The sequence below is a fragment of the Chrysemys picta genome, chromosome 7 (genome assembly GCF_011386835.1).
Source record: "Chrysemys picta bellii isolate R12L10 chromosome 7, ASM1138683v2, whole genome shotgun sequence".
NCBI lineage: Eukaryota > Metazoa > Chordata > Testudines > Emydidae > Chrysemys > Chrysemys picta.
In genome coordinates this window covers 124,208,216-124,233,610 of record NC_088797.1, presented here as the reverse complement: position 1 = coordinate 124,233,610, position 25,395 = coordinate 124,208,216, and the positions used below count along the sequence as shown (strand labels likewise).

At 44.3% G+C, this 25,395-nt stretch overlaps 1 protein-coding gene across 2 annotated transcripts in view; it reads left to right on the top strand.

Annotated features, from left to right (window-relative positions):
- The window catches only part of NEURL1 (neuralized E3 ubiquitin protein ligase 1), a 267,419-nt gene that overhangs the window by 141,530 nt on the left and 100,494 nt on the right, over positions 1-25,395 (top strand). The gene's annotated exons all lie outside the window — the stretch shown is intronic.

The window sequence follows — 25,395 nt, the reverse complement described above, 5'->3', positions numbered from 1 at the left end:
TTGTTCATAACTCATCTTCCCTGCGAGTAAGCCAATTGACGTGAATGGTACTGCTCATATGTGTATGGAACACTCCTCTTGCGGGTACGGGTTTGGCAGAATCAGATTTTGGCTATGAGATGAATAAAGCATTGGTCACGAAGCATGGAAGCATTAGGATCCATTCTCCGATAAATACACCTGGGCAATTCACAATGACATTAATAGAAGTATCAGTCTACAGGTGGTGGAACTTAGTGAGTGGATGATGACTAAAACGAATAGTTTTCTATCTAGATATCCCTCCAGAAAACGGTTTGTTTGGAGGGTAGCCACCTCCAGAATGAGAATGTTTTGGTACCATTTTGTTCTCTGTCATCGGGCTTAAGAAACAGGTTTACTTTTTCATGACCTATAGTAGCAAATTTATTTATGATTGACTGGTGTCCTATGTGAGGTAGTCAGTGAGAGAATTGCCAGTTCTCATGGTTTTAGTTGTATTTTTCTTATGCAAATCAGAGAACCAGTGGTAGTTTCATAAGATGTCATGATACTCAAATGAACTAGATATATATGTATGCGCACACCTGTGCATGCAGATATACACACCGGTTCCCTCTACTGGATGGTGTCAGAACTACTGTATGTGTCATAAGCACTATACTGCTAACAGATTTAAAAAAGAGATACTGAAACTGAGGGGGGGAAATTCCTTTGTTTTGTGAACATTGCTTCCACCCACTCCCAAAAGGTAAATTTTGGATTTACTAAGCTGATGGAATCCTTTTAAAATAAATGTGTCGTTTCCAGTCATGTGGTTGCTATTTGTTTTCAGGCAATACGATTACAATGCCCTTGATCACTTGTTTAAAGCCCTGGTGCAGCAGATGCCAGAGAAAACAAGTTCCTGAGTAGACTACTCCAGCAGCTATTTATAGTAAAACATTAAATAATATCTCCACCAGGCTGGTGTGGGAGTCATTTATGCAGCAAATTGGAAATAATATTCACACTTCACTCTTTGGCATAACCACTGGGGGAGGCTGTTACTTTGCTGCTCATCTTTCTTCTGTGATTGGTTTGTGCCATTTGGATTTTGTGTTAGACAGTTCTAAAGGAACCCCCCCCCCCCCCCCACATACACACACTACTTTTGAGCTGCTAACATCCACCGGCTGCTAAAGCTGCTTGTTCACCTAGCCGAAGGGCCATCCAGAGTGGAGTCTATTGATTTCACTATTTTGCTACTTTCTGCAGTGTGGTTTCATATTTTTACTCAGTTGACCATATTCAGAGGTGATGTGTTGGAGTTGGGGAGTAACTTCTCAGTAATGGGTTTCTAAATTGTGTAATTTAGGTGCTGAGAGGCCTGAAGACGGTGGAAGTTACAGCAACTCTGAATTTGGCCCAATGACTGATGGACAAAAAAAGATTTTGCATATTAATTACCTGATTAGGAAACTAATTACTAGGGGGATGGAATTAAATGTGAGGCAAATGCCATTGCTAAGCCAGGTTTTTAACTGAAGGGAGAAATGTCACCCCATTAGCCTGACTTAGACTTGGAAGTTCTTAAATCAGTTGCTTGGAAAATGATTTTATTGTAATGAGCTGTGCTTGCTAATACCCTTCATCACTAGTGAAGGCTGTCCCTGTTAAGGCAGGAGTTTCTTTGGTAGGCCTGTTTCAATGAGTGAGTAGGATGTTGCTGGACTGGAAGGCTTGTGGCCTGATAACGTATTGGCAGCCTTATTTCTGGTTTCTATTTCCACCTCTGCCACTAACCGACCGAATGAAAATTTAGTGGTTAGATCATGGGAGTGGGAGGCAAGGTTTGCAGTTGACACAGGCTGTATCAAAGGTGACATCTAACCTGGGGCAAATCGCGTAACCTCCCTGATCCTCAATTCACCCCTGCAGAATCTACTGTTGCAGGGGTGTTATAAGGGTTAATTAGCACTTGTAATCAAAAATATAAGCACTTTATAAATTCCATTAAACCAGAGAAATTTAAGTAAACGCTGGAATTGACTGGATAGTAAAAATAGAGATTATTGAGCAAATTCAGACATCAACTTAATTGATCACGTAATAAAACCAAGCAAATTAAGGATTGTAGATCCAAAATATTTGAAAAAAGCCATTGAGGGCACCACACCATGAGAACAACTGAGGAGTTCGTGTCCGGAATTTAAAGTGCAAGAGGTCCCACTCAATAAAGAAAGTTGAAAACTCTTCACTTTCTGCTCCCTTTTTGTAGATACAGTTTTAAGGGACTTCCTTTGAGGGTTACCTCAGCCCCTTTGGCGTACCAAAGCAACTATCTGGTTTGGGCAGAAATTGTTGTTGATGATCTGCTAGTTTGGGGCAAAAGTGACCAACACCACAATGGGGAGACCTGTGTAACAATCTGAAGCCTGGGAAAGAGGAGAATTTGCTGAATAAATAGTCGTGTTGGATATATGCTGGATGATAGAGGAGTTTAACTGAACATTAGAAGAGTGATGGCAGTTATACAAATGGTAAAACACCAAAGGGAGGCCTTTGCAGAGAGTCAGACACGTTAACAACAAATTCATCTTTAAATTGTCACTTAACTACTCTGCTGAGAATTCTGCTGGGGAACAATATAAGACAGCACTGAGATGTGATAGGCAAGAGAAAGGGAACTATGAAAAAGGTGTTACAGCCACACCATTACTGAAATGTTTTAATACTTACAAAGATTCTAAGATCTCAGTCATTGCAAGCTCACATGACATGGGGGCTTTCCTTCTGTCAGTTTCATCCAGTTTCAAAGCAGTGGCGAAAACCTAACAGAGCTATGCCAAGGTTGAAAAGGATTCTGGCACTTGTATTTGGTTGTGAAGTTTCGTTAATGTTTATGGGCAGAAATCAGATGAGGAGGAAATCGCCCATGAACCAGGGGAGGCCATGTTACAAAAATCTCTGTGCAGAGCACGGCTTAGACTTTGGGAAATAGTCATAACATTGCAAAAGTACTGTTAGTGTTAAATACTGGCCTGACAAGGAGCTGCTTATAGCAGGCTTGCTCTCAAGAGACCCTGTAACTAGCAAAAGCAAGGAGCTGTAGGAAGAAGTGTTTGAAGTAAATTTGACTCAAGTACTGCATTTTTAAACAACACTAGCAAATGCAAAATGATCCAACGCCTCGAGAAAGTAATTTTAGATGAATGATTATCAGGAGGAAAAACAACAAAACAAAAACCAGGAAAATTCCAAGCCTAAAAACTTTCTGGGACTATGCAAATGAAATTGCTGTGTGGGATTCTTTACAAAGGGTGTTGTCATAATACCGCACAGCATGACATCTGAAATAATATGCATAATCCGTGGTGTTAATCTGGATAGGGAGACGTTCTTACACAAAGAACAGAGCCTGAGATGTTCTATTCTGGCCAGGCCTGAATGCTGCCATTGAAGATAAAGTATCTCAGTGTGAAATCTGCAATAAATACAGGACACGCAATGCAAAAGAACCGCTGAAACCATACGAGATTTCTGACAGTTGCTTGAAAATTGGCACCGATGTATTTGAATTCAATGGGAAAGATTGAATCTTAATAGTGGATTTTTATTTATTTTTGTGTGGGGTAAATTGAGCTATCGCACAAGACCACTGGAGCGCAAAAGGCAACTAAAGGCAGGCAGAAAACAAGATGTTAGGCACTTGGTGCAACAAAATGGCAAATGATGTGGTGAAAATACTAAATTCCTGGCATCTTTTAGTCTGTAAGCTCTGTGGGGCAGGACTGTCTTTGACTATATGATTTGCACAGCACCTAACACGATGAAGCCCAACTGGTTGAGGCCGTTAGGCACTACTGCAATCTAATTGTTAAATAATAACTACCTTGGGGGAAAGATGCCAAATTCTGCAGGTGCAGAATCTACAGGGCTCTGATTGAGATGAATGGGACAGTTCCAACCTTTTCGAGCTATTGTTTCATTCTGGTCGTGATTATCTCTGCACAAGAGCTACAAATACAATCTTAAAAAGAAAGCTGAGAATCTGGAGCACAGTTTTGCAGCAGGGGGTGAACTGAGCGGTAAATTCGGTGTCTGCGGAATTGTGAAGTCGTCGTTACACTGCTGTCCCACAACAGGGGTCAATATCCACTGATACCAATGGCTACGGTTACAGTTTCACTGGTGAAACAGGGAGAAGCGAAACAGGGGCAGGAGTGTAAAAGATAGCCAGGTTAGGGAGGTAGTGTCTGTGGACAGGGCCTTATATCTGCACCAGAGGAAAGTGATTTATCTCAGACCAGGACAGCTTTGCCCACAAAGAAACCAAAACAAACCTTTTAAAGTGAGAGACTGTGGGTCCAATTCAGAGTTGAATCTAGAGGTCTGATTCTGATCTCATGGAGGTGTAAATGGAGATTAAAGGAGGAGGAGCTGAGATCAGAATTGGACCAGAGTCTCAGCTTCTGTAATGTATACCTGCTTTCAGCCCCTTTGGCATGTAAGTCATCCCGTTTTAGACTTTGACTCTCACCGACTTCCAAACATGTAACTCACGTTCTCTCTGCATTTGGTCCTACATGTTCATTTTCATGACTGTTCCATGGTCCTGTTTTGTTTTCTCTGTTCCTGCTTCCACCTTCCTTTTCTTCCTGACAAGTACAAAGGGTTTGTCCCTGACAGATCCATACTTATTCTTTCTCCGGTTTTCCATGAAATTTAATATTATGATGTCCAATTTATTGCACTGTATATGGAAATTATGCCCAGGAAAGACTTTCCATTTAAATTATATTTAAACTGGAAGAGAACACTGGCACGTTTACAAGTATTCCAGAATTAGTTCCCTAAATACTGACACTAGTTAATCTTTTGGAAGGAAAAAAAACCCCTACTGATTTATATTTAGAAGAGGGAATGCATATTTTTTAAACACAGCCTATATGAGGCCTCCTGAAGAAAGGAAAACATCTTTTACATTGATTTGTAGTCCATGGAAATACTACGTGGCCATAAAATATTTGCAGTGGGGTTCTGGCTTTTATGCAACTGGCTTTTGAAGCCTGAACTGTGCTTAACCCTGGGGTGGGCGCTGTGCTGAATGCAGCTACCTTTGGGGTGAAGGATGGAAGCTGTTTAACAGTTCACAGGAATGCTACACAACACTTTAGGACAGGAAGTGATAAGAATACTGGGTGCAATTAAAACCACAGGGGAAATAATAGCCTTCTGAATATGAGGTGATGGGCAAAAATTGGCAAAGTGTATGTACTTGGAAAAGTGTCTTTGGAGATGTGCACATACACATGCATGCTGTGAAATGAGACTTGGGGAACATGTACAGCAGGGCCGTAGCAACAAAGAACGTGGCCCCCTCCGAACATATGTCCGGGCGGAGCCCCTTACAATGCAGAAACTGGAATGCGGTATTTATTTTGCCACTTTTAGGGGCCCCCTTCCTTGCACGGGGCCCCTTACAATGCAGAAACTGGAATGCGGTATTTATTTTGCCACTTTTAGGGGTCCCCTTCCTTGCGGGGCCCCCTCCGGTCGGAGGGTACGGAGGGCGCTCGCTACACCTCTGGTGTACAGTGTCTCTGGTGTTATGAGGATATTAGTGATATGTCAACGGCAGAATATTTGGAGGTACATTTAGGATAAACCCTGAAAAGTCTAGACACTTGGCTGAAGTTTCTAACACTAACTGAACCATCAGAGGTTTCTTCTTTTTCTCTTTCCCCTCTTCCACCCCTCACCCCCATGCACCTAAAGAAGTGGATATCCTTCTCTCCTGATCCTCCAATCCATGCACATCCTTCCTTCTCTCTTCCCTGACTCAATTCTTCCATTCCCATGGCTCCCCAGTTTCTTCATGACCTGCCACTGACCCCTCATCTCCCTTTTCCTGACCCTGAACTTAGCTTTTCAATATTCAGCAGGACCCACTCTCCCTTTGTTGATATCATAGTGAGCTGTTTCAAGTGTGTAACACACTTGGGGTCTCTTCTTGCTTCGATCAGCTGTTCTACCGGTATGTTCTCTCAGACTGCCATAGGACTCATGGGATTTAAAGACAGGAGCTGAGACTTTGTAGATGAATTTCAGGAATGGTCAGAAATCAGTTGTGTGTGAAGGTAAATGAGAGCTGAGGAAACTTGTCTAAACCTTTTCAAAATGAAAAATAAGCTTAGCTTCAGTTCAGCTTGAGATCTAGGGGTTTTTCTATTCTGCATCCCTTTCTCTCAGGAATATTGTAGCACTTTTCTGCTGTATGAGACTATTGATCTGTCAAATCAGGTATTTTACCTCTGCCAGTACTTGATGCTCAAAAGAAGGCCGAATAACTCACATTATGTACATATGCAGTGTTGTAGCCGTGTTGGTCCCTGGATATTAGAAAGACAAGACAGGTGAGGAAATAGCTTTTACCTCCAATCAAAGATATTATCTCACCCACCTTGTCTCTCTACAATGTATCTAATTTTTTAGTGCTGTACGTGGGGAGAGAAGGAGAAAAAATCCTTTCTGTCCCTATGTTGAGTTACTCTGAAGCCTGAGATTTGATTATCCTTATCTTATTGTGCATAACTAGAGATGTTATTAGCCAGAAGATTATCTACACTTTGTAAAATAAACTCCTTGCTTCTCTGGCCTCCGGTGGTAATGAATGCCATAGGCTGCCACATGCTGTCTGCAGTAGTGTCTCCTTTTGTTCTGAATTTACAGGCCACTAATTTCACACTGTGTGAGACCTTAGTCTTCTTTTATGTGACCAATCATTTTCCATGCCTCCTTTCATGATTTGAAGGGTAAAATGCTTTTTAAATAATGAGAAATTGCTCACCTGTTGTATCTTCAACTGGTATAATTCCTTGGAGACCTCCCATCTACTGCACAATTCTGGGTGAGAGTTGCTGTCTTTGTCTAATCCAGTAGGCCTGATTCTGATCAGGACCATCCTTAGGATTTATGGGGCCCTGTGCAGTATCATTTAACTGGTGCCTCTATGCCCAACAGCAGCCCGGGCTCGCATGTGTGTTTTAGATAAGGGTGGTCTTTTGAAGGATTTATTTAAAAAACTATATGTCTGATGACCCAAGCATTTAAGGCTAAAGATGAATACTCAGATTGTGCATCTAAAAATCTATGCAGTGTTTTTTTAGAGATGTGGTTTTATAATCTTCAGCAACAGATTATAAAGTGGGGATTATAAGGCAGTGGGGAGGGATAGTTTGGTGGTTTGAGCATTGGCCTGCTAAACCCAGGGTTGTGAGTTCAATCCTTGAGGGGGCCCACCTAGGGACCTGGGGCAAAATCAGTACTTGGTCCTGCTAATGAAGGTAGGGGGCTGGACTCAATGACCTCTCAGGGTCTTTTCCAGCTCTATGAGATAGGTATATCTCCATATATTTAACACACTAATTAAATATTTTTAAAGCAAATTTTAAACTAAGGTCCTGTAGACTGACATGTTCTGAATAAAAATTTTATTAAAGTGAATGTTTAAAATGAAATATACACAAGTTAAGAGGCAAGGTACTGTACATCTGGGGTCAGGCTTGGGTTATGGGGGGTTACAGGTATCGTTTGCAAGGATGAAAAGATGCATACATATCGCATAACCTGCATAGATCCAGATTGGGGTGCAAGAGTTTTTAAAGTGTCAGTGGATAAGTGGGCTCGGGTACACCACCCATGGAATGAATAAGGGGTCCAAGTCCGTATCGGTGTAGCAGATAAGTACATGGGTGGGGTACCCTTGGTCTGTCAGGGAAGGAAGTGGGTTATTTCCCTGGTCGGCGGTCTCGGTTACTCAATGTGGTATTGACAGTGTCCCGTGATGTGTTCCGTATAAATGTCTCTGGACCATCTGATGGTGTCGGACACCATGAGCTGTCTCATGAGCCGGGCGTAGTGTCGACCAACTCTGCATGCTCTCAGAACTGGCTCGTTGTGGGGGTCCCACGATCAGGGTGTGTATCTGGACCTCGTAGCCCTGGGCTCTCAAGGTCTCGGCCAGCGGGGTGTACTTCCACGTCTTCCGTGCTCGGGCCTCGTGGAGGGCCGGTGACCGGTTTTCAAAAGGCACCGTGATGTCTACGATGAAGACCTTCTTCTTTTCTGCGTCCGTCACGACGATGTCGGGTCGCAGTCTGCTGTCTGTCCCGGGGATGGCGGAGTCGAGGGTGATCTCTCCCAGGGCCGGCGGGATGGCTTTCACCAGCCGGTTTTGGATGGCGTTGTGGCAGTGCCGCCAGGCTCCGGAGTGCTGTTTGCATCCACACAGGACGTTGGGCAGGGTCTCATTTGCATAGCCACACTTCCTGTAGCTCTTGTCCCGGTTGCCGTGGCGGACTGTTCCATTGAGGGGAACACAGTTGAGTCGGGCCCTGTGGACGAACCGCCAGTCGGCGAACCTGGTGAAGCTGCCCCCGGGGAGGAAATGGTTGCTGGCGTCCCACTTGCTGGTTACAGTAATGCACAACAGTTTGTGTCAGTAAGTTCAGAAACTGACAGTATATACCTGGGGGTTGGCAAATGCCTGTTAAATGGCTTCATTACCACTTGAATGGCGCTTTAACAGTTTCAGTGTTGTGCTAATAGGGCTGGCAGGCTGGAAGCTTTTTCACTTTTAAGTACTAGATCCCCTCCAGGGGAAGACTCACCAGGTTGCAGCAGCCAGCTGTGGTGGGAGCCTGCAGGAAAGGTCAGATTAGAACAGGGATAGGAAGGGGCGGGCGGGTGGACACTAAGACCCTGTGGTGCCCCAAATTTTCCGGTGCCCTACACAACCCATATGCTGCGTATGCCTAAGGACAGCCCTGGTTTTACACTGTTTTTACACTACTGTAATTACACTGGTGTAGATCAGGAGTAAGTGAAAGCAGAACCAGGTCCTGTATATATTTACGTGGAAATGATGCTATCATGGTTGAAGGGCGAACTGCACCTTTTTCTGGTCTCTCTTGAGTGCACCCCCTCAGGTGCCTGGTCTCATGGCTTTATCTCTCCAGCAGTGGAATTTCTCTGTTAGGCCAGGCCCCGACTTGCAGTACCCAATGTATCATCTGTGCTTTCCTGACACGTCTGACTTGGATGGCCACCTGTGATGGTTCCCTTCAGGACCCTGTGGCCAGTGGTATACAGTGATCAGAATGCTTCCTTAAAACAAACAAAAAATTGTTTTAATTCTTTTTCTCCAAGTGCTTTGTTCCTACTGTTCCTATTAAAGAACAGCATCCGTGCATGTCTACCTTACCTAAAGCATGGCTTAGGCATGCCTCACTTCTTCAGACGCTCCAGTGGACGCTTGTGTAACCTATGCCTGCTTGTTGTGGCACTCTGTCCCCCCTCTAGTGGTGGCTAGACCAACCAGAGATTGATGAGCCTGCTACAGCCTTGCCCAAGAGACAGATGTTGTTTAGTTCATCCAGTAGAGGCTCGTGCATTAAGCTCCAAAGGTCCCAGGTTTGATCCCAGCTGGCAACAACCAGGGTCTGTCGGCATTGTACTTGTCAGTCTGGTTTCTTTGACCAGCTCCCCAACAGCTATTTCCACTCCTGAGAGGGCAAATGTCCATTTTAATCCACGCCAAGTCCATATGTTCTAGTCCGTTCCTGGGCTTTCTGGACCAAACCAGTCCAGGAGAGTCAGCAGAGTGTTGAGCCAATGACTCTACCATTGTCCTGTAACAACCCTCAAGTGTTTGCTAAGGGCTAGCTTATCTCAATCACTTTTTTCCTTCCTGCTTGTTTTTTTCCTTCCAGCCTGCTGTTACACTAAACCGATATATTGATACAGTAAACATCCTAATAACCAGGTCAACACACCGTATTCATAAATTATTACAGAGCAGCTCCAAGTCCATTACAACTGCAGTTGCTTCTTCCTTTCACCCTGAAAACTTTAAAACACTAAAGCTCAGACTGCAAACACTACGGGTGAAATCCTGGCCCCATTGACGTAAATGACTAAAGTCCCTTTTGACGCCAGGTTTCCACCCCTTGTATCTGAGTGGCCATATTATAATAGATCACAGCGATTATGTGAAACTGCTTACCTTAACAAAACCTTTACAAGAGTGTTTTGGTTTAATCAATTCTTACATGTGACTATCACAATCAATACTATGTAGCTGATGTTACAGGTGGAGGCATCTGAATGTGTATTGGGGTAATTTTGTGCATTTCATTTAAAGTGCCACGAAGCGGCTGTTCTGTGGCGTGTTTGAAATGGGGCAGCAGTTTCAGGGTAGTATTTGCAGTGCGACTTGCTATCCTTGTTGGCTCTCTCAATAGAGGACAAAAATGATAATGGAGACTGAATGGCAGCTTCAGATCAGGGTTTAATTTATTGATTGTCTCTCCAGCTAGCCACAATATCTAACCACTGCTGAAAAGAACAATGTTATGTTAACAAAAATCAGTATTATCCCAAGGGGAATGTCTGTTTAATAGGTTTAGAAATAAGCTTGCCCCCACTCAAAAAATAAATGTTAACTGGACTAAGTGAATGAGAAAAGGAGGTCAGTTGAGCCTATAGGGTTTATTATGCTAAGATCTCACCAGTGAAAGGTTTTAAAAGTACCTTTAATATTCTTAAAAAGAACAAGAGTACTTGTGGCACCTTAGAGACTAACACATTTATCTGAGCATAAGTTCCATTCTATGCATCTGAAGAAGTGGGCTGTAGCCCACGAAAGCTTATGCTCAAATAAATTTGTTAGTCTCTAAGGTGCCACAAGTACTCCTGTTCTTTTTGTGGATACAGACTAACACGGCTACCACTGTGAAACCTTTAATATTCTTCTTTGTCCCCACTTTCCCCCAGTCTGGGCATGGGCTGAACTGAAAGCAGGACCATCACTCCTTTCATAATACTGTGCCATTTTAATGACTAAATTGCTGTGAATGACTGCAAGAGACACTGAATAAACACTAAATAAAGAATAGGAATTAGATACTTAATAATCAAACAGTGCAGCTGTTGAAATGCCAAGTTAAAACATTAGTTTCACATTTATAAAGGGAAGGGTTTTTTCTTTTAAGCGGCTGGATTTGCCTTTTGTTCTATACAACAAACAGCTGTCTGTTGAAAGGTACCATCCCTTAGCTAACAAGGGAAGTCTTTAATCTCTTTGTTTAGCTAAAGCTTTCAGATATTTTTCAGGCTGCAGGTGGGGAGCGAGAAGGGGCTGCCAGTCTATCTGGTTAACATGTCCTTTTGCAAGAAGATGGCCACTCTTTTGGGTGTACCTATCTTGCCTAGCATAGTACGATAGATGCTACTTGAGATCATGAAGCTTTGTTAGTAGATTGGTCTCCTTTAGACAAGCAGAGGACAGCAGGATTTAGACTCACATCCCCTCTTGAGTCAGTGGTGGGCACATATGTTATTGGGGAGGGTAACTTTTGAGATGAGTCTTTAAACCACAGTCCCAGTATTGGCCTACTCATAGTATGCTCCAACAACTATACTGAAAAATAGTAGGTGTGGGCTTTTGAAGTTTGATCAACTATCTCATTTGCCAGTATTGCGTATTCATTGGTGCCGCAGAGCGTGATGTGGCAGAGCATGCAATATCTATTACTTTTGGCTGCAGTCACTATTATTTGTATTATGGTAACATCTAGAGGTGTCAGTTGAGATCAGATTCTCATTGTGCCAGGCACTGTACAGCCACATAATAAAGACAGTCCCTGGCCCAAAGAGCGTACAACAAACAAGAGGTCGGAAGAGAAACAGAGAGATGAAATGACTCGCCAAAATATACTCCTGGGGGGATTCTGCGCCGATGAGGGGACGCAGAAGTCATATGGCCCACATTTTTTTGTGCTCCCCCTCCCCCGTGGAGAAAAATGCAAAAAAAAATCTACCGGGGGGGACATACCTCTTCCCCGGCAGCTCAGTCTGTTCCAGCGTACCTGGAGCAGCCTCATAGATGGGGGTGGGAGGCTGGGCGTCCGTACGTGCCATCACACAGCATGTCTATGGCACAGCTGGAATATTCCACAGGCCTCCTTAATCCAAGTCCAGTACTATATCTACTAGGCCATACTCCCTCCTCGGCTCAGGTGTATAATTTGTTCTTCTACCATGTTGCCAAGTTGCACATAAAAAAAATGAGAGAGAAATCACATGTTGAACCGTTTCAGCGTTTTGAGTAGAGGTTCAGATCTAGCCCACAAATTTAAAACCCCAATCGCCTAATATTGAAGGTGATTTGGATCTGGTGTTCCAGTTTGAACCCATCTATGCTGGCCTTTGGCTATTTAGCATTAAGAACATAAGAACGGCCATACTGGGTCAGACCAAAAGTCCATATAGCTCAGTATATGGCCAATGCCACGTGTCCCAGAAGAAATGAACAGAACAGGGAATCATCAAGTGATCCATCCTCTTTTGCTCATTCCCAGCTTCTGGCAAACAGAGGCTAGGGACACCATCCCTGCCCATCCTGGCTAATAGCCATTGATTGGCCTATCCTCCATGAATGTATCTAGTTCTTTTTTGAACCCTATTATAGTTTTGGCCTTCACAACATCCTCTGGCAAGGAGTTCCACAGGTTGACTGTGTTGTGTGGAAAAAATACTTCCTTTTGTTTGTTTTAAACCTGCTGCCTATTAATTTCATTTGGTGACCCCTAGTTCTTGTGTTATGAGAAGGAGTAAATAACACTTCCTTATTTACTTTCTCCGCACCAGTCATGACTTTATAGACCTCTATCATATGCCTCCTTAATCGTCTTTTTTCCAAATTGAAAAGTTCCAGTCTTATTAATCTCTCTCATATGGCTGCCATTCCATACCCCTAATCATTTTTGTTGCTCTTTCCTGAACCTTTTCCAATTCCAATATATCTTTTATGAGCTGGGGCAAGCACATCTGCACGCAGTATTCAAGATGTGGGCATATCATGGATTTATATTGAGGCAATGTGATATTTTCTGTCTTATTCTCTATCCCTTTCGTAATGATTCCCAACATTCTGTTTGCTTTTTTGACTGCCGCTGCACATTGAGTGGATGTTTTCAGAGAACTATCCACAGTGACTCCAAGAACTTTTTCTTGAGTGGCAACAGCTAATTTAGACACCACCTTACACATACCAAACTATGTTCTTTTCCTTCTGGAAATGTGTAGTTTTTGTCTTGGTAATTATATGGTCAGTGGTAACCCCTGGTGACAATGACCTGTCAGTGTCAAAAGAGTAGTAAACCTTTAAGGGGGTTGGCAGGGCCGTCCTTAGGATTTATGGTGCCCTAGGCGGGATTATTAAACTGGTGCCCCTATGCCTGACTTGCTCTTAGCAACACAAACATAAGCTTACAGTATTGGAAAACTTGCCACATGCACTTTATTAAAAACAGTTTAACTTAATTAAGCACACTGGGATGCTGGTGGACTAGCACTAAAGAAGTAGTGCTATAGAAAAACTTCTGAGTTATTGACAGAATGAAGCAAATAATATAATATAATATAATATAGCCGTGAGTCTGTGACCTTGAGCTAATGTGAAGACCCCTCATAAGGCGCTCCGCCCTGACCGAGACACAGTAGAGTTGGAAACCCAGGTCATTTTTACAGAGCCACTTTTTAGTTTTAAATGTATCGTGGGCATCCGTCTTAATGTTAGTTACAACTCTACATCAACCTTATACTGTAAATAGATCAATGGCATTATCCAGTTTAATAAGCTGGGTTTCCAAGCAGTGGGAAAATAGACCCTAGTTTTACTCCTAGGTAAAGCACAAAGTGACCAGAATGAAGTCAGTACAGAATCATTTCCTCTAGATTAAGGTAGCACAGAAACGTTACTGAAGTCCTATTGTGCCTTATTTTTCTTTGGAAAGACGCGAGCCGTAGCAGCACATTTTGGGCACTGCCAGAAATACAGGATAAATCACTGCCTCTAAAGTTCCATCAAAAACTGACATTTTCACAGCTCTCGCATGATCTGCTGCACAGATTCTTCACAAGGAAGTGTCCCTGACCTTTTAAACTCATATTAACCATGTCTTTACTTTATGAAAGTTGGACAAAACATTGTGAAAGCGTAAGACATTGGCTGCCCAACCTCTGGGCTGGCAAAAGCTATATTGGCTCACTGGGAAAAAAAGCAAGAGAATCTTAGTACAACATATGGTCACTCTATACACTAGTAAGGAGATGAGCATATTACAGTTGTTGGAGGGCTCTATTCAGCAGTAACAGGGCTATAGGAAAGCCAGTCAACATTTTTTGTTTCTCTGATGAAAACTGGCCCACTCCCTGCCCCAAACCAAACCTGTCACAAATAATTGTCAACAACTTAATGTTCTGTTTTGGGCTAAGATATTGATTTTTTTTAATTGAAATTGGATTCAGGATTGTTAGCAAGCATTTTTGGCAAACAAAGTTGTTAAATGACAATCTAAATGGCAACACGGTACTGCTTTCATGATTGGCTCACCCCCAGCCTGCTGGTCCAACAGCTGCAATAGAGGAGGAGATCGGTGGAAAACCGCAGGACCCCAAAATCCACCTCTTGGGGTGCAGAATGGTAACTGCAGCAAGCCCTCAGGTCCAATCACACGCCAATGGGCACCACCGCCAGCACCACGGACCATGGTGAAGTTAGCCCAGCATCTGATCTCAGGAATGGGGCACCCATGGAGCCACAGCAGCGCATCCAGCCTGGGGGAGAGACGCGCTCCCCAGCTAGGGTGACCAGATGTCCTGATTTTATAGGGCCAGTCACGAAATTTGGGGCTTTGTCTTATAGAGGCACCAATTACCCCCCACCTAGGGTGACCAGACAGCAAGTGTGAAAAATCAGGACAGGGGGTGAAGGGTTAAGAGCCTGTATAAGGAAAAAAAAAAATTGGGACTGTCCCGATAAAAGTGGGACATCTGGTCACCCTGTCCCAACCCCCATCCTGATTTTTCACACATCTGGTCACCCTTCCCCCAACCCAGCCAGCTGTGTGTGACATTCCAACCCTGGCTAGCTGCCTAGTTTCACTTTCATTCCTCGGCACGCAACGCCCCCCCGCGCCTTCCCCTAGCACCTCACCCAACCCAGCCCTGCCAGAGGGGAGGAGGGAGAGAGGGGTGCTCCGTGGGGGGGGGGGAGGGGGAAAGGGGTGGTGCTCTGTGGGGGGGAGAAGAATGGACATTATTGGGGGGAGGGCAACAAAGGACACTGCCAGAGCCACCCAGTCTGCCTCACCTCACGCCGGGGGACAGAGTCACAATCACAGGTGAGGTCCTTCCCAGAGACCCCAGCAGCCAATCCCCTCTCTAGCACACAGCTGCTCTTACATGCTCCACTGCTTCCCGTCTGTCCGGCAGAGTGTGTGGTGCCTCAGGAAGAGCGCTGCCCTACGCGACTGCCTATTCTGCCTATGGCTAAGGACAGCCCTGGGTGCAGTTGTTCTTAAACACTTTCCTTGGTGTACTAGGCACTGGGAGACTTAGACTCACATTGGAGACACACAGTTTCTTGTTCCATCAAGAAGAACAAACATGTTGGCAATGGCAAAGTAGGAAAACCTAGTCGTCCTTTATAGTATTTTTACAGTTCCCCTACATCCCCTTACACTCTTCCCTGAGACAGTTTACACATGGGAAAATTGGTTTGAGATCTGTTTTGAGTTTCCCTTGCATGTGAGCTACTGTTCATGTGTAGTAATGTGTCTATCTTGGAGTTTGCCATGAATTCTTGAAGGCAAAGTCTGAAGCTCTAGACCAGGGTTGGTCAACCTGTGGCTCCGGAGCCACATGCGGCTCTTCAGAAGTTAATATGTGGCTCCTTGTACAGGCACCGACTTTGGGGCTGAAACTGCAGGTGCCAACTTTCCAATGTGCCAGGGGGTGTTCACTGCTCAACCCCCCACTCTGCCACAGGCCCTGCCCCCACTCCACGCCTTTGCACGCCCTTCCCTGAGCCTGCCGTGCCCTCGGTCCTCCCTCTCCCTCCCAGAGCCTCCTGCATGCCACGAAACAGCTGATCCAGAGGTGCGGGGAGGGAGGGGAAGGTGCTGATTGGTGGGGCTGCTGGTGGGCAGGAGGTGCTGGGAGCGAGGGTAGCTGATGTGGGGGATGCTGATGTATTACTGTGGCTCTTTGGTAAATTCTGTCTCCTTCTCAGGCTCAGGTTGGCCACCCCTGCCCTAGAACAAGAAATGATCATAGTTTCTTCCCAGGCTCTTACTAAAAATCACATTGATCCTTTTGGTACCTTGGTGTACATACGTAGGTAACATCTCAAAGAGCAGAAATGCAATTCATTGATCCCTTTGAGGCTTCATCTCACTAATCTTAATTCTCCACAGTTGAAATTACGTCTCCCTATTCTCCCACCCGTCGGCTACTTCTTTCTGATTGCAGCACGCTTGCTCTTCCAGGGCAGGGATCTCTTGTTTCTGCAGCATAAACACACTCCCAGGGCAAGACATTCTCTCATGCAACCCTATACTCATGTTTTTTTAACACATGTTCTCTTTCTTCCCTTCCTGTCTTTGTTGTATATGTCCCGGTGCAGCCTGCTAGATTACAAATCACACTTTAGCCTTCTTCAGATGAGAAGATAACAATCATACCTCTCTGTTTCTGCCTGGGTCTATTCCTTCACACTGTAACTAGTCTGCAAGGAAAATTACCTACACCTTATGCCCAAATAAATCTGTTAGTCTTTAAGGTGCTACCGGACTCTTCATTGTTTCTGTGGATACAGACTAACATGGCTGCCTCACTGACACTTGATACCTTCACCTTTGTTACTGGTACTCCTCAGCTCTCTTCCTCTGCAGCTGGACACGGAATTGTTTTCTCCAGTTCCTGCTTGCATGATAGTCGTCGTGATGGTCTTGCAATCACTTCTCTTCAGGTTTTACACCCAGGACCATTATCTCTAAGTGTCTCTTGATTCTAGCTCTCTGCAAAGCTCTTCTTGAACGCCTTGTAGGTGGGATGCTATCTGAAATAACCTTTTTTTGGTCTCTACACAGTATCATCACAAACCATGTCAGTCAAAACAATTTCAATAGGAAAAATGTTCTTAAAAAAACAAACCAACCCTTAAGCAACCTTTTTGATAAACAACCTCTTTTTTTTCATAGCCAAATTTTCACAGAGCGCGGGTGCTGCTGGAGAAGAATGCTAGCAAGCTTTGTGAGAGCATTTTATTAAGCTGAGAACAGCCAGAGCTCAGATGTATCTGAATTATAAATCATGGTAGGCCTGATTGTGCTCCTGAAGTCCATGATCGGAGGGTCATCTGTCACAAGTAGAAGGGGAAGTCAACCACTTCTGCAGCAGTGTCCCCCTCTGCCAGTTCATCGGGAGTCCATGAAGGCCCCTCTGCAGGTCTGGGAATCCGTGGGGGTAGGGGTGGGGCGGTCAGCTCACTGTCTCCTTACTGGTGTTGCAGAGGGCATGGCAGAAACGTGATACAGCGCTAGCGTGTTTTCACAGTGGGAGAGCTGCTGGATCCACTGGAGACATGTTGCCAAAGAGAGTGGGCGGGAGGAAGGGCAGACAGAGGTTCTGGGCCTACAATTGGACCAAACCCCCTTGTCTGCACCTGGAATTAATGCAGGTTCCAGGGAATCTGTGGGTTTGTGGCCTGTGACTCCATCCTCCAACACACGAGTGTGGAGAAATCTGCAAGAGGCCCACCTCCCAAAGGTTTCCTCCTACTTAGTCTCCTCCCTTGGATGTTCCTACAAAACCGAGCAATCGGTTTCTGTGTTAACTTCTGAAATGACTCTGTGTAGCTTGAAAGCTTGTGTCTCTCACAAGTTGGTCCAATAAAAGATATGACCTCACTCACCATGTCTCTCTAATATCCTGGGACCAACATGGCTATAACAACACTGCATTCAGCAGCCTCTGTCAGGTGTGACGCAAAAATTTTTATCCATCACTGTGGGGCAGATGCTGTTCTCAGCAACCCTGTTGTAAATAGGGTTACCATACGTCTGGATTTTCCCGGACATGTCCGGCTTTTTGGGCCTCAAATCCCTGTTTGGGGGGAAATCCCAAAAAGCCGAACATGTCCGGGAAAATAGGGAGGGGCCAGCGCCGCTGGGTGCTGGGCCGGGCCGGGGCCAGGGGTGCTGGGCCGGGGGTGCTCAGCCGGGGGCTTGCCCGGGGGCGCTCGGCCGGGGGCCGGCTCGTGGGTGCGGGGCCGGGGGCCAGGCCGGGGGTGCTGGGCCGGGGCCAGGGGCCGGGGGTGCTTGGCCGGGGGCTGGCCCGGGGCCGGCACCCCAGGAGCCAAGCCAGGCTGGAGACGCTGGGGCCGGCCGCCGGAGGGAGCCGCTCGGTTTGGGGGGCCAGACTGGGCCGCGCCTTTTCCCCCCACCCACCCCAGCTTACCTGCTGCCTGCTTCAGGCTTCCCGCGAATCAAATGTTCGCAGGAAGCAGGGGAGGGGGCGGAGTTGGGGCGGGGACTTTGGGGAAGGGGTGGAGTTGGGACGGGGCATGGGCGGGACTGGGGGCGGGGCCGGGGCCCCGTGGAGTGTCCTCTTTTTGGACACTCAAAATATGGTAACCCTAGTTGTAAACCTGGAGGAAACCTGCTCAAGTCAATGACGTTTTGCTGTATTTGTAGCAATTTGGCAGATACAAATACCTGGGGTAGTGTCTTAGTACAGTTGTGATTTTGTTCTTGTGTGACTCACAGGACCTGTTGTCTTGTGGCATTTGTGGAGGCCCTGGGGACACAGGCTGTTTTTATAATTATAACGTGTCATCATAACACCATCGTGTCACTTGGGAGTATTACTACCTTGCTGGTTTACAAGTCACACTGTGCAGTAAGAACCTTGCATTGTCCTTGAGCAAGCTCTCAAATTTCCACCTTCTCTCAAATCTACCTTTCTTTGCAACGTTTGTTTCTGAGCAACTGTTCCCGTCTTCCTTAGAGAACATATCACTCGTGGGAGCAGAGCTCGATGAGCCAGAGTCTGTGACTCCACCGATGTCAACAGAGCTACGCCGTTTGGGTCAGCTGAGAATCTGGCTTTACAAATTTAACTTAACTCCACATCACACACCCCGGGTGGGGGGGGCAGGGATCTAAAAATTACTGTATTCTACATCATGTGAGCAGTAGCATTTGCAATCAGCATGCAGAATATCATAGTGATTTTTAATCTGGGACTATGGAGAAGTTCAGACTGTAGATCAGGCCTCAGTGTTGTCACTGCATTTAACAAAGAGTTTCTATGAAGCGTACCCGGCCAAATCCTGACATGCTAGTATAGCCCCCTTGATGGTGTGTGCTACGCGTCCTCCTCTGTGCCCGATCCATAGAGGGATGTGTCTGCTGAAGCCTCCAACTACAGAGGCCACCTCTGTTAGGTCAAGCTGTAGACACTCCTGGTTTTAGCTCTGAAGGTCTGTGGTCTTGGCCAAGACGGAGGCAGTCACACTAGCTCACTTTTGGAATGGAAGTTTCGCCCTGGGAAGAACTGAGTAAAGACCTTAGTATCTGGCCCATCACTAGCATTATTACTGCAAGGCACCAACCATATTAATATCTGGGCACGCTTTGTATTATTAAGGACCATTTCCTGAGGTCCTTGCTCAGGCAAACTTCCATTCAATTGGAGTCTTCCCTGAGTATGGACCCAAAGATTTTGTCCTTAAATAAGGTATGGGAGAAGGGAATCGCCTTCTCTATTTGTACTGATAACCTGTTGCACATGGATTCTACTACCAAGTCAATTTTCCCTATTCCTGAGGTTTGTGATCTTCTGGGTTGCGCTGAGTGTCTGTTTGAAATGCAAAGGTCACATTATGAGCCTTTCAGGCATTGTTCTAAGATGGCTTCATTCCTGTTTGCTCTCTGCAGTGCCAAATTGTCACTGTAAATAAACGTTCTTCTAATATTGTTCCTGCAGAATCGCACAGCTCCATAGGACTGCATAATGCTCCTACAACAGATGCATTGGACATATGCAGCATTGTTATTGGAGCCTGTTTAGAAAACTGTGAGCAGTTTTGGTCATTCCATTTCCATGTTTTAAAAGGGCATGATGTCCCGCAGAGAGCTACAGCCGTTCTTATAATCATGGCAATAAGATTAAAGCTTTCGGCTTCTCCATGCAAGTCTAGTAAAATGTTTCCAAATCCTTTTTATGTCCTTGTGTTTGACTGTTAAACTTGTTGGCAGTTATGGCTGGATCATAACGAATCATGCTGGGCTGTAGGGCCAGAAAAGAATACTTGGTTCACCTGACCTGACCCCCTTTCATTTATCAGGATTACACACTGCTTCGTTCTCGCTATCTTATCCTCTCTTCTGTTTGAATCACCACAGTGAAAATGACTTCACTCCTGGAAATCTGTTCCACTGCTAAATTCCTCGCACTGTCTAGAATTATTTCTTAACAGCTAACCTAAACACTTCCTTCCTTAGCTTTCTGCCACAGCTCCTTTCCTACCATCTTCCAAGGTGGTGAATAATTCCCTTTCATCATTATATATTACTCTGGAAGGTATTTATAGTTCGTGATCATGTCAGCCCTCGCTCTTTTCTACGGAACACACAGCTCTCCCTATCACTCCTTCTTTGTCTTGTCCTTGACTTTCAGGAGACCGATCCTGATGTTCTATTTAGGTTCTTATACTCTGCCTTTTACCATGGTGTCTGAAGCCAATGAGACCTATGAGTGTAATCAACTACTAATGACTTTCTTCAGGGTCACATAGTGAAGTTAGGTGGGATCACTTCAGCCAGCCAGAAAAAGGCAGCTTGAATTTGAACACCTTATTTCCTGTTACTTTCTTCTCTTTCACACACATGTATCTTTTGGAAACCAACACACAGAGGTGTGTGAAAATTCCAGACAAAACTAGAAATGGTCAAAACCAGAAGTTTTCATATCTCGCTGTAAATTTTCAAAAATGATCCATTTTTGTGGAAAAAGCGATTGAAATTGTGTAGGGTTTTCCACCAAAACCAGGAACTTTGTGTAAAACTGGGGAAATTCTCACTCCTGAGCAAAAAAACGCAATTCGGTATTTCTTTAAGACAAACATCAGTTCACCTGGTAAACACATCTGATATTTGCCCTTTTTTAATTTGGAAATTTTACAGCAAATGAAACAGAAATTTGATATGTCTCAAAATGGAGTAGCAAAAATGTTCATGTGAACTTCTGTGGGGAAAAATTTCACTTTGATGCAGCTTTGTCAATGTAGCTCTACCCAATTTGAGTCTAGCTTTTAGGAATCTGTCGTTTTACCAATAAAGTTAACTTAATTGACTTTAAATTAGCCAGAAACCAAGTAATTTACTATATTCGCTCAAAAGACCGAGGAACCCATGGCTCATTGCACAAATGGTAAAAAGACTATATATATTCTAGAGGAGTCCTAGAAGTTAGAGATGGAATTCCTCACCTGGAATACTGTGTTCAGTTCTAGTCACTCTGGCCCAGACCCTCAAAAATATTTAGGCACCTAACTCCCATCCATGGGATCTGGGCCTCTGTTGTTAAGGAGGATATAGCAGAAATAGAAAGACAACTAAGGGATGAACAATGAGAAAAAATAAAGGCCTGGAAAAACTTCCATCTGAAGGGAGATTGAAATGACTGGGGTTGTTTACTTTAGAAAGGAGGCCAATGAGCAGACACAATAAAGGTATTTAAAATACTGAATAGTATAGATAGGGTGTACTGATGTACCCGATTTACCTTATCTCCTAGAATCATAAAACTGGAAGGGACCTTGAGAGGTCATCTATTCCAGCTCCCTGCACTCAAGGCAGGACTAAGTATTATCTAGACCATCCCTGACAGGTGTTTGTCCAACCTGCTCTTAAAAACCCCTAATGATGGAGATTCCACAACCTCCCTAGGCAATTTATTCCAGTGCTTAACCACTCTGACAGTTAGGAAGTTTTTCCTAATGTCCAACCTAAACCTCCCTTGCTGCATTTAAGCCCATTGCTTCTTATCCTATCCTCAGAGGTTAACAAGAACAATTTCTCATCCTCCTCCTTGTAACAACCTTTTATGTACTTGAAAACTGTTCTCATGTCCCCTCTCAGTCTTCTCCAGACTAAACCAACCCAATTTTTTCAATCTTCCCTCATAGGTCATGTTTTCTAGACCTTTAATCATTTTTGTTGCTCTTCTCTGGACTTTCTCCAATTTGTCCACATCTTTCCTGAAATGTGGCACCCAGAACTGGACACAATATTTCAGTTGAGGCCTAATAAGTGCAAAGTAGAGCGGAAGAATTATTTCTCGAGTCTTGCTTACAATACTCTGGCTAATACATCCCAGAATGATGTGTGCTTTTTTTGCAACAGTGTTACATTGTTCACTCATATTTAGCTTGTGTTCCACTGTGATCCCAGATCCCTTTCCGCAGTACTCTTTCCTAGGCAATCATTTCCCATTTTGTATGTGTGTAGCTGATTGTGCCTTCCTAAGTGGAGTACTTTGCATTTGTCCTTATTGAATTTCATCCTATTTACTTCAGACCATTTCTCCAGTTTGTCCACATCATTTTGAATTTTAATCCTATCCTCCAAAGCACTTGCAACCCTCCCAGCTTGGTATCGTCTGCAAACTTTATAAGTGTACTCTCTATGCCATTATCTAAATCACTGATGAAGATATTGAACAGAACCGGACCCAGAACCGATCCCTGCGGGACCCCGCTCATTATGCCCTTTCAGCATGACAATACATAATACAAGAAGAAGGGGGAGTTCAATGAGATTGAAAGAAAGCAGATTTAAAACTGATAAAAGGAAATATTTTTTCACAGAATACACATTTAAGCCTTAGGAACTCATTGCCACGAGATATCTTTGAGGCCAAGAATGTAGTAGAATTCAAAAAAGGATTGGACATTTATACGGATAAACATAACCAGAGTTGTTGTTATTTTTTTAAAATCTAAGCGTTTTGGAAGGGGTGTAAATCCTCATGCTTCAGGGCCTTTAACTACATATGGGTTTAGGAAGAAACCTCCACAGCTTATTCCATATCTGCCTACTGCAGGGTTTTCTGCACCTTCCTCTGAATCACCTGGCACTGGACTACATGCACTGCATCGGTCATATTCTATCTGACCAATATTCCTCTAGAAAATACAAATCTCTGTCTCTCTCTTGTTAGCTGCTCCACCTGTGCTTTCCCCATACTTTTCCAGCTGCCGTTTGCCACACACTCCACACGCAAGCTGTTGCTTCTGCAAGCCACCTGCTCCCAATCCACTGGGTCAAATAATCAAGTATTTTCTAGTGATATTCTTTATCTGATTTCTATGAACAGCCTTGCCCCACCCCCATGCCCACACGCCAGGCTGTGTATGAGGAAAAAAAGAGGTGGATGACTTACTCTCAATATAATGAGTGTTTTGTGTTGAAAGTGCTGTGTGTGTTGTACGTCCCCCAGTCCCTCTCCCTGCTAAAACAGGATTATTACCTACAGTTGTTTTCTTCTCCTGTATATGTCTGGTCTAGTTTTACAAGTCCTAGATGCAGGGCCAATCAGAGGGGCGGGGCCAGGAGAGCCATTTCACCTGGGCTTCAAGCTCAAAGAGGGCCTCAAATTTAGACACTTGTTAATTTTTTGGCATTTGATAAGTTTTGCAACTTGTTTTTATGTGCAGCCCTATCAGACCAAAATGTGACACACACTCTCAGCTTAAAGCGGCAAATTTAAGCAAATAAGAGATGTGATTTGGTAAAAGACACAATTTTTTTTGTTAACTGATATAGATTTTATCATATTCAAGAGTTAAAAATGTTCATATATCTTAATAAAAATCTATCGGTTCTGATGGTACAAGATTAGGCCATGTGTTGGCATTTTTTATTTTTTATTATGGCTAGGGGCCTCAAAGGCTGGAAGTAGCCCGGGCCTCTCTGGATCTCTGAGAGGGCCTGCCTAGATGTTGGCATTTCTGCTACATCTATAGGTAGTAGTGAGAAAATGATGAAAGGGTGAATTAAGATAAATTTGGATCCGCATCTAGACTAGCAAAGGGGTGAGTTACAGTTCTGATTAGAATCAAAACTTTTCCAAAGTTTGGGGATTTGGTTCAGACCCAGTACAATAACAGACGTAAGAAACCAAGTCTGGATACAGATTTGAACTACCACAATGTCTGGAAAGAGCGGGGTCCAGTTCTGATGATCTGTTACTGTCTAGATTAGAGATGATGCTGAAGTATAGTTTTGCCCACAGTAATTTTTATGACTCTTATGTACTCCTAAAAGACACCATTGTGGCCAATTAATCTACCCAAGGAGTTTTCATTTCATCATTTGATGCTTACTTCCATGTAGCCCATGCAGTCTGAAGGTTACAGAATTTATTATTGGTATTTAGTTGTGTGTAATTTATGAAACAAACTGACACAGCAGGATGGCATTGTTAACACATGAGTTAACGTTGCTTTGGTTGTGTTTCTCGTGTACCGTCAAATAATCAATTTATTTCTATTGACTTTCTGTATCTTACTTCTATGGACCCTTCAACCAGTGTACATATACACACTATTGTGCATGTGGAGAAGGAAGCCGATGACTTGTTCTTGATATAATGATTGTTTTGTGTTCAAACTGCTGCATGCTTTGTATGTTATGAAGAAACAAAGATGAATCAATTCATTCATGAACCAATAAAGCTACTGCAGTGACCAGGTCAATTAATTTATAAACTGTCTGTTTGGATCCTTGGCTAGATATGCACATAATCCCTGTCCTGCTTCATGCATCTCTTAGCTCCCCTGCTCCACCATAACCATTAGCTTCTCATTCCTGAATGACAGTGTAAAAATGGGATCTCACCTAAGGTTGCAGCTGGCGAAGCATTGGGGAGGAAGATGGGGGAGGAAGGATGTTGGTTGGTGCAGGAGACCAGTTGGGTTGGCAGTAGGAGGTTGCTGGAACATGGCATTGCAGAGAGTGAGTGGGGAGAGAAACAGCGGGCAAGGTGCAGGAGGAGGCTGGATACAGCAGCATCTTGGGAGCAAACGGAGGGGAGGGACTGGTGGGGCTGCAGTTGGAAGGTCGGGTGGTGGGACAGGTCAGGTGTAGGTGCATCTTGGTGGTGGCTGGGCAGGGAAGCAGTCAGGAAGGTGGGATTGCCAGCCATCTGTGCATGGATTCACTTGAGTGGCTTGCAGTTGCACGTGCACATTTGCAGGTAAATTTTCGGAACTGAGTTTTGACCTCTGTTTCTGAAAACGTGTCCCTGAAACTTTCCATGCACTCCGATGCTGAGCTGCCTTCCCCGTGTCATGCTCTGCATCATCAGACTCTCTAGAGGGCAGCCATCTATATGGTTATAGACTTCTATTATGTTCAAGACACTGTAGAAAGACTTTTTAGTGATTTACAGTGTAGGCATTTAGACTAGCTCTTATCTCACACTGCAGTTCCCTCTAACGTCGCCTTGTGATTTGGCTCT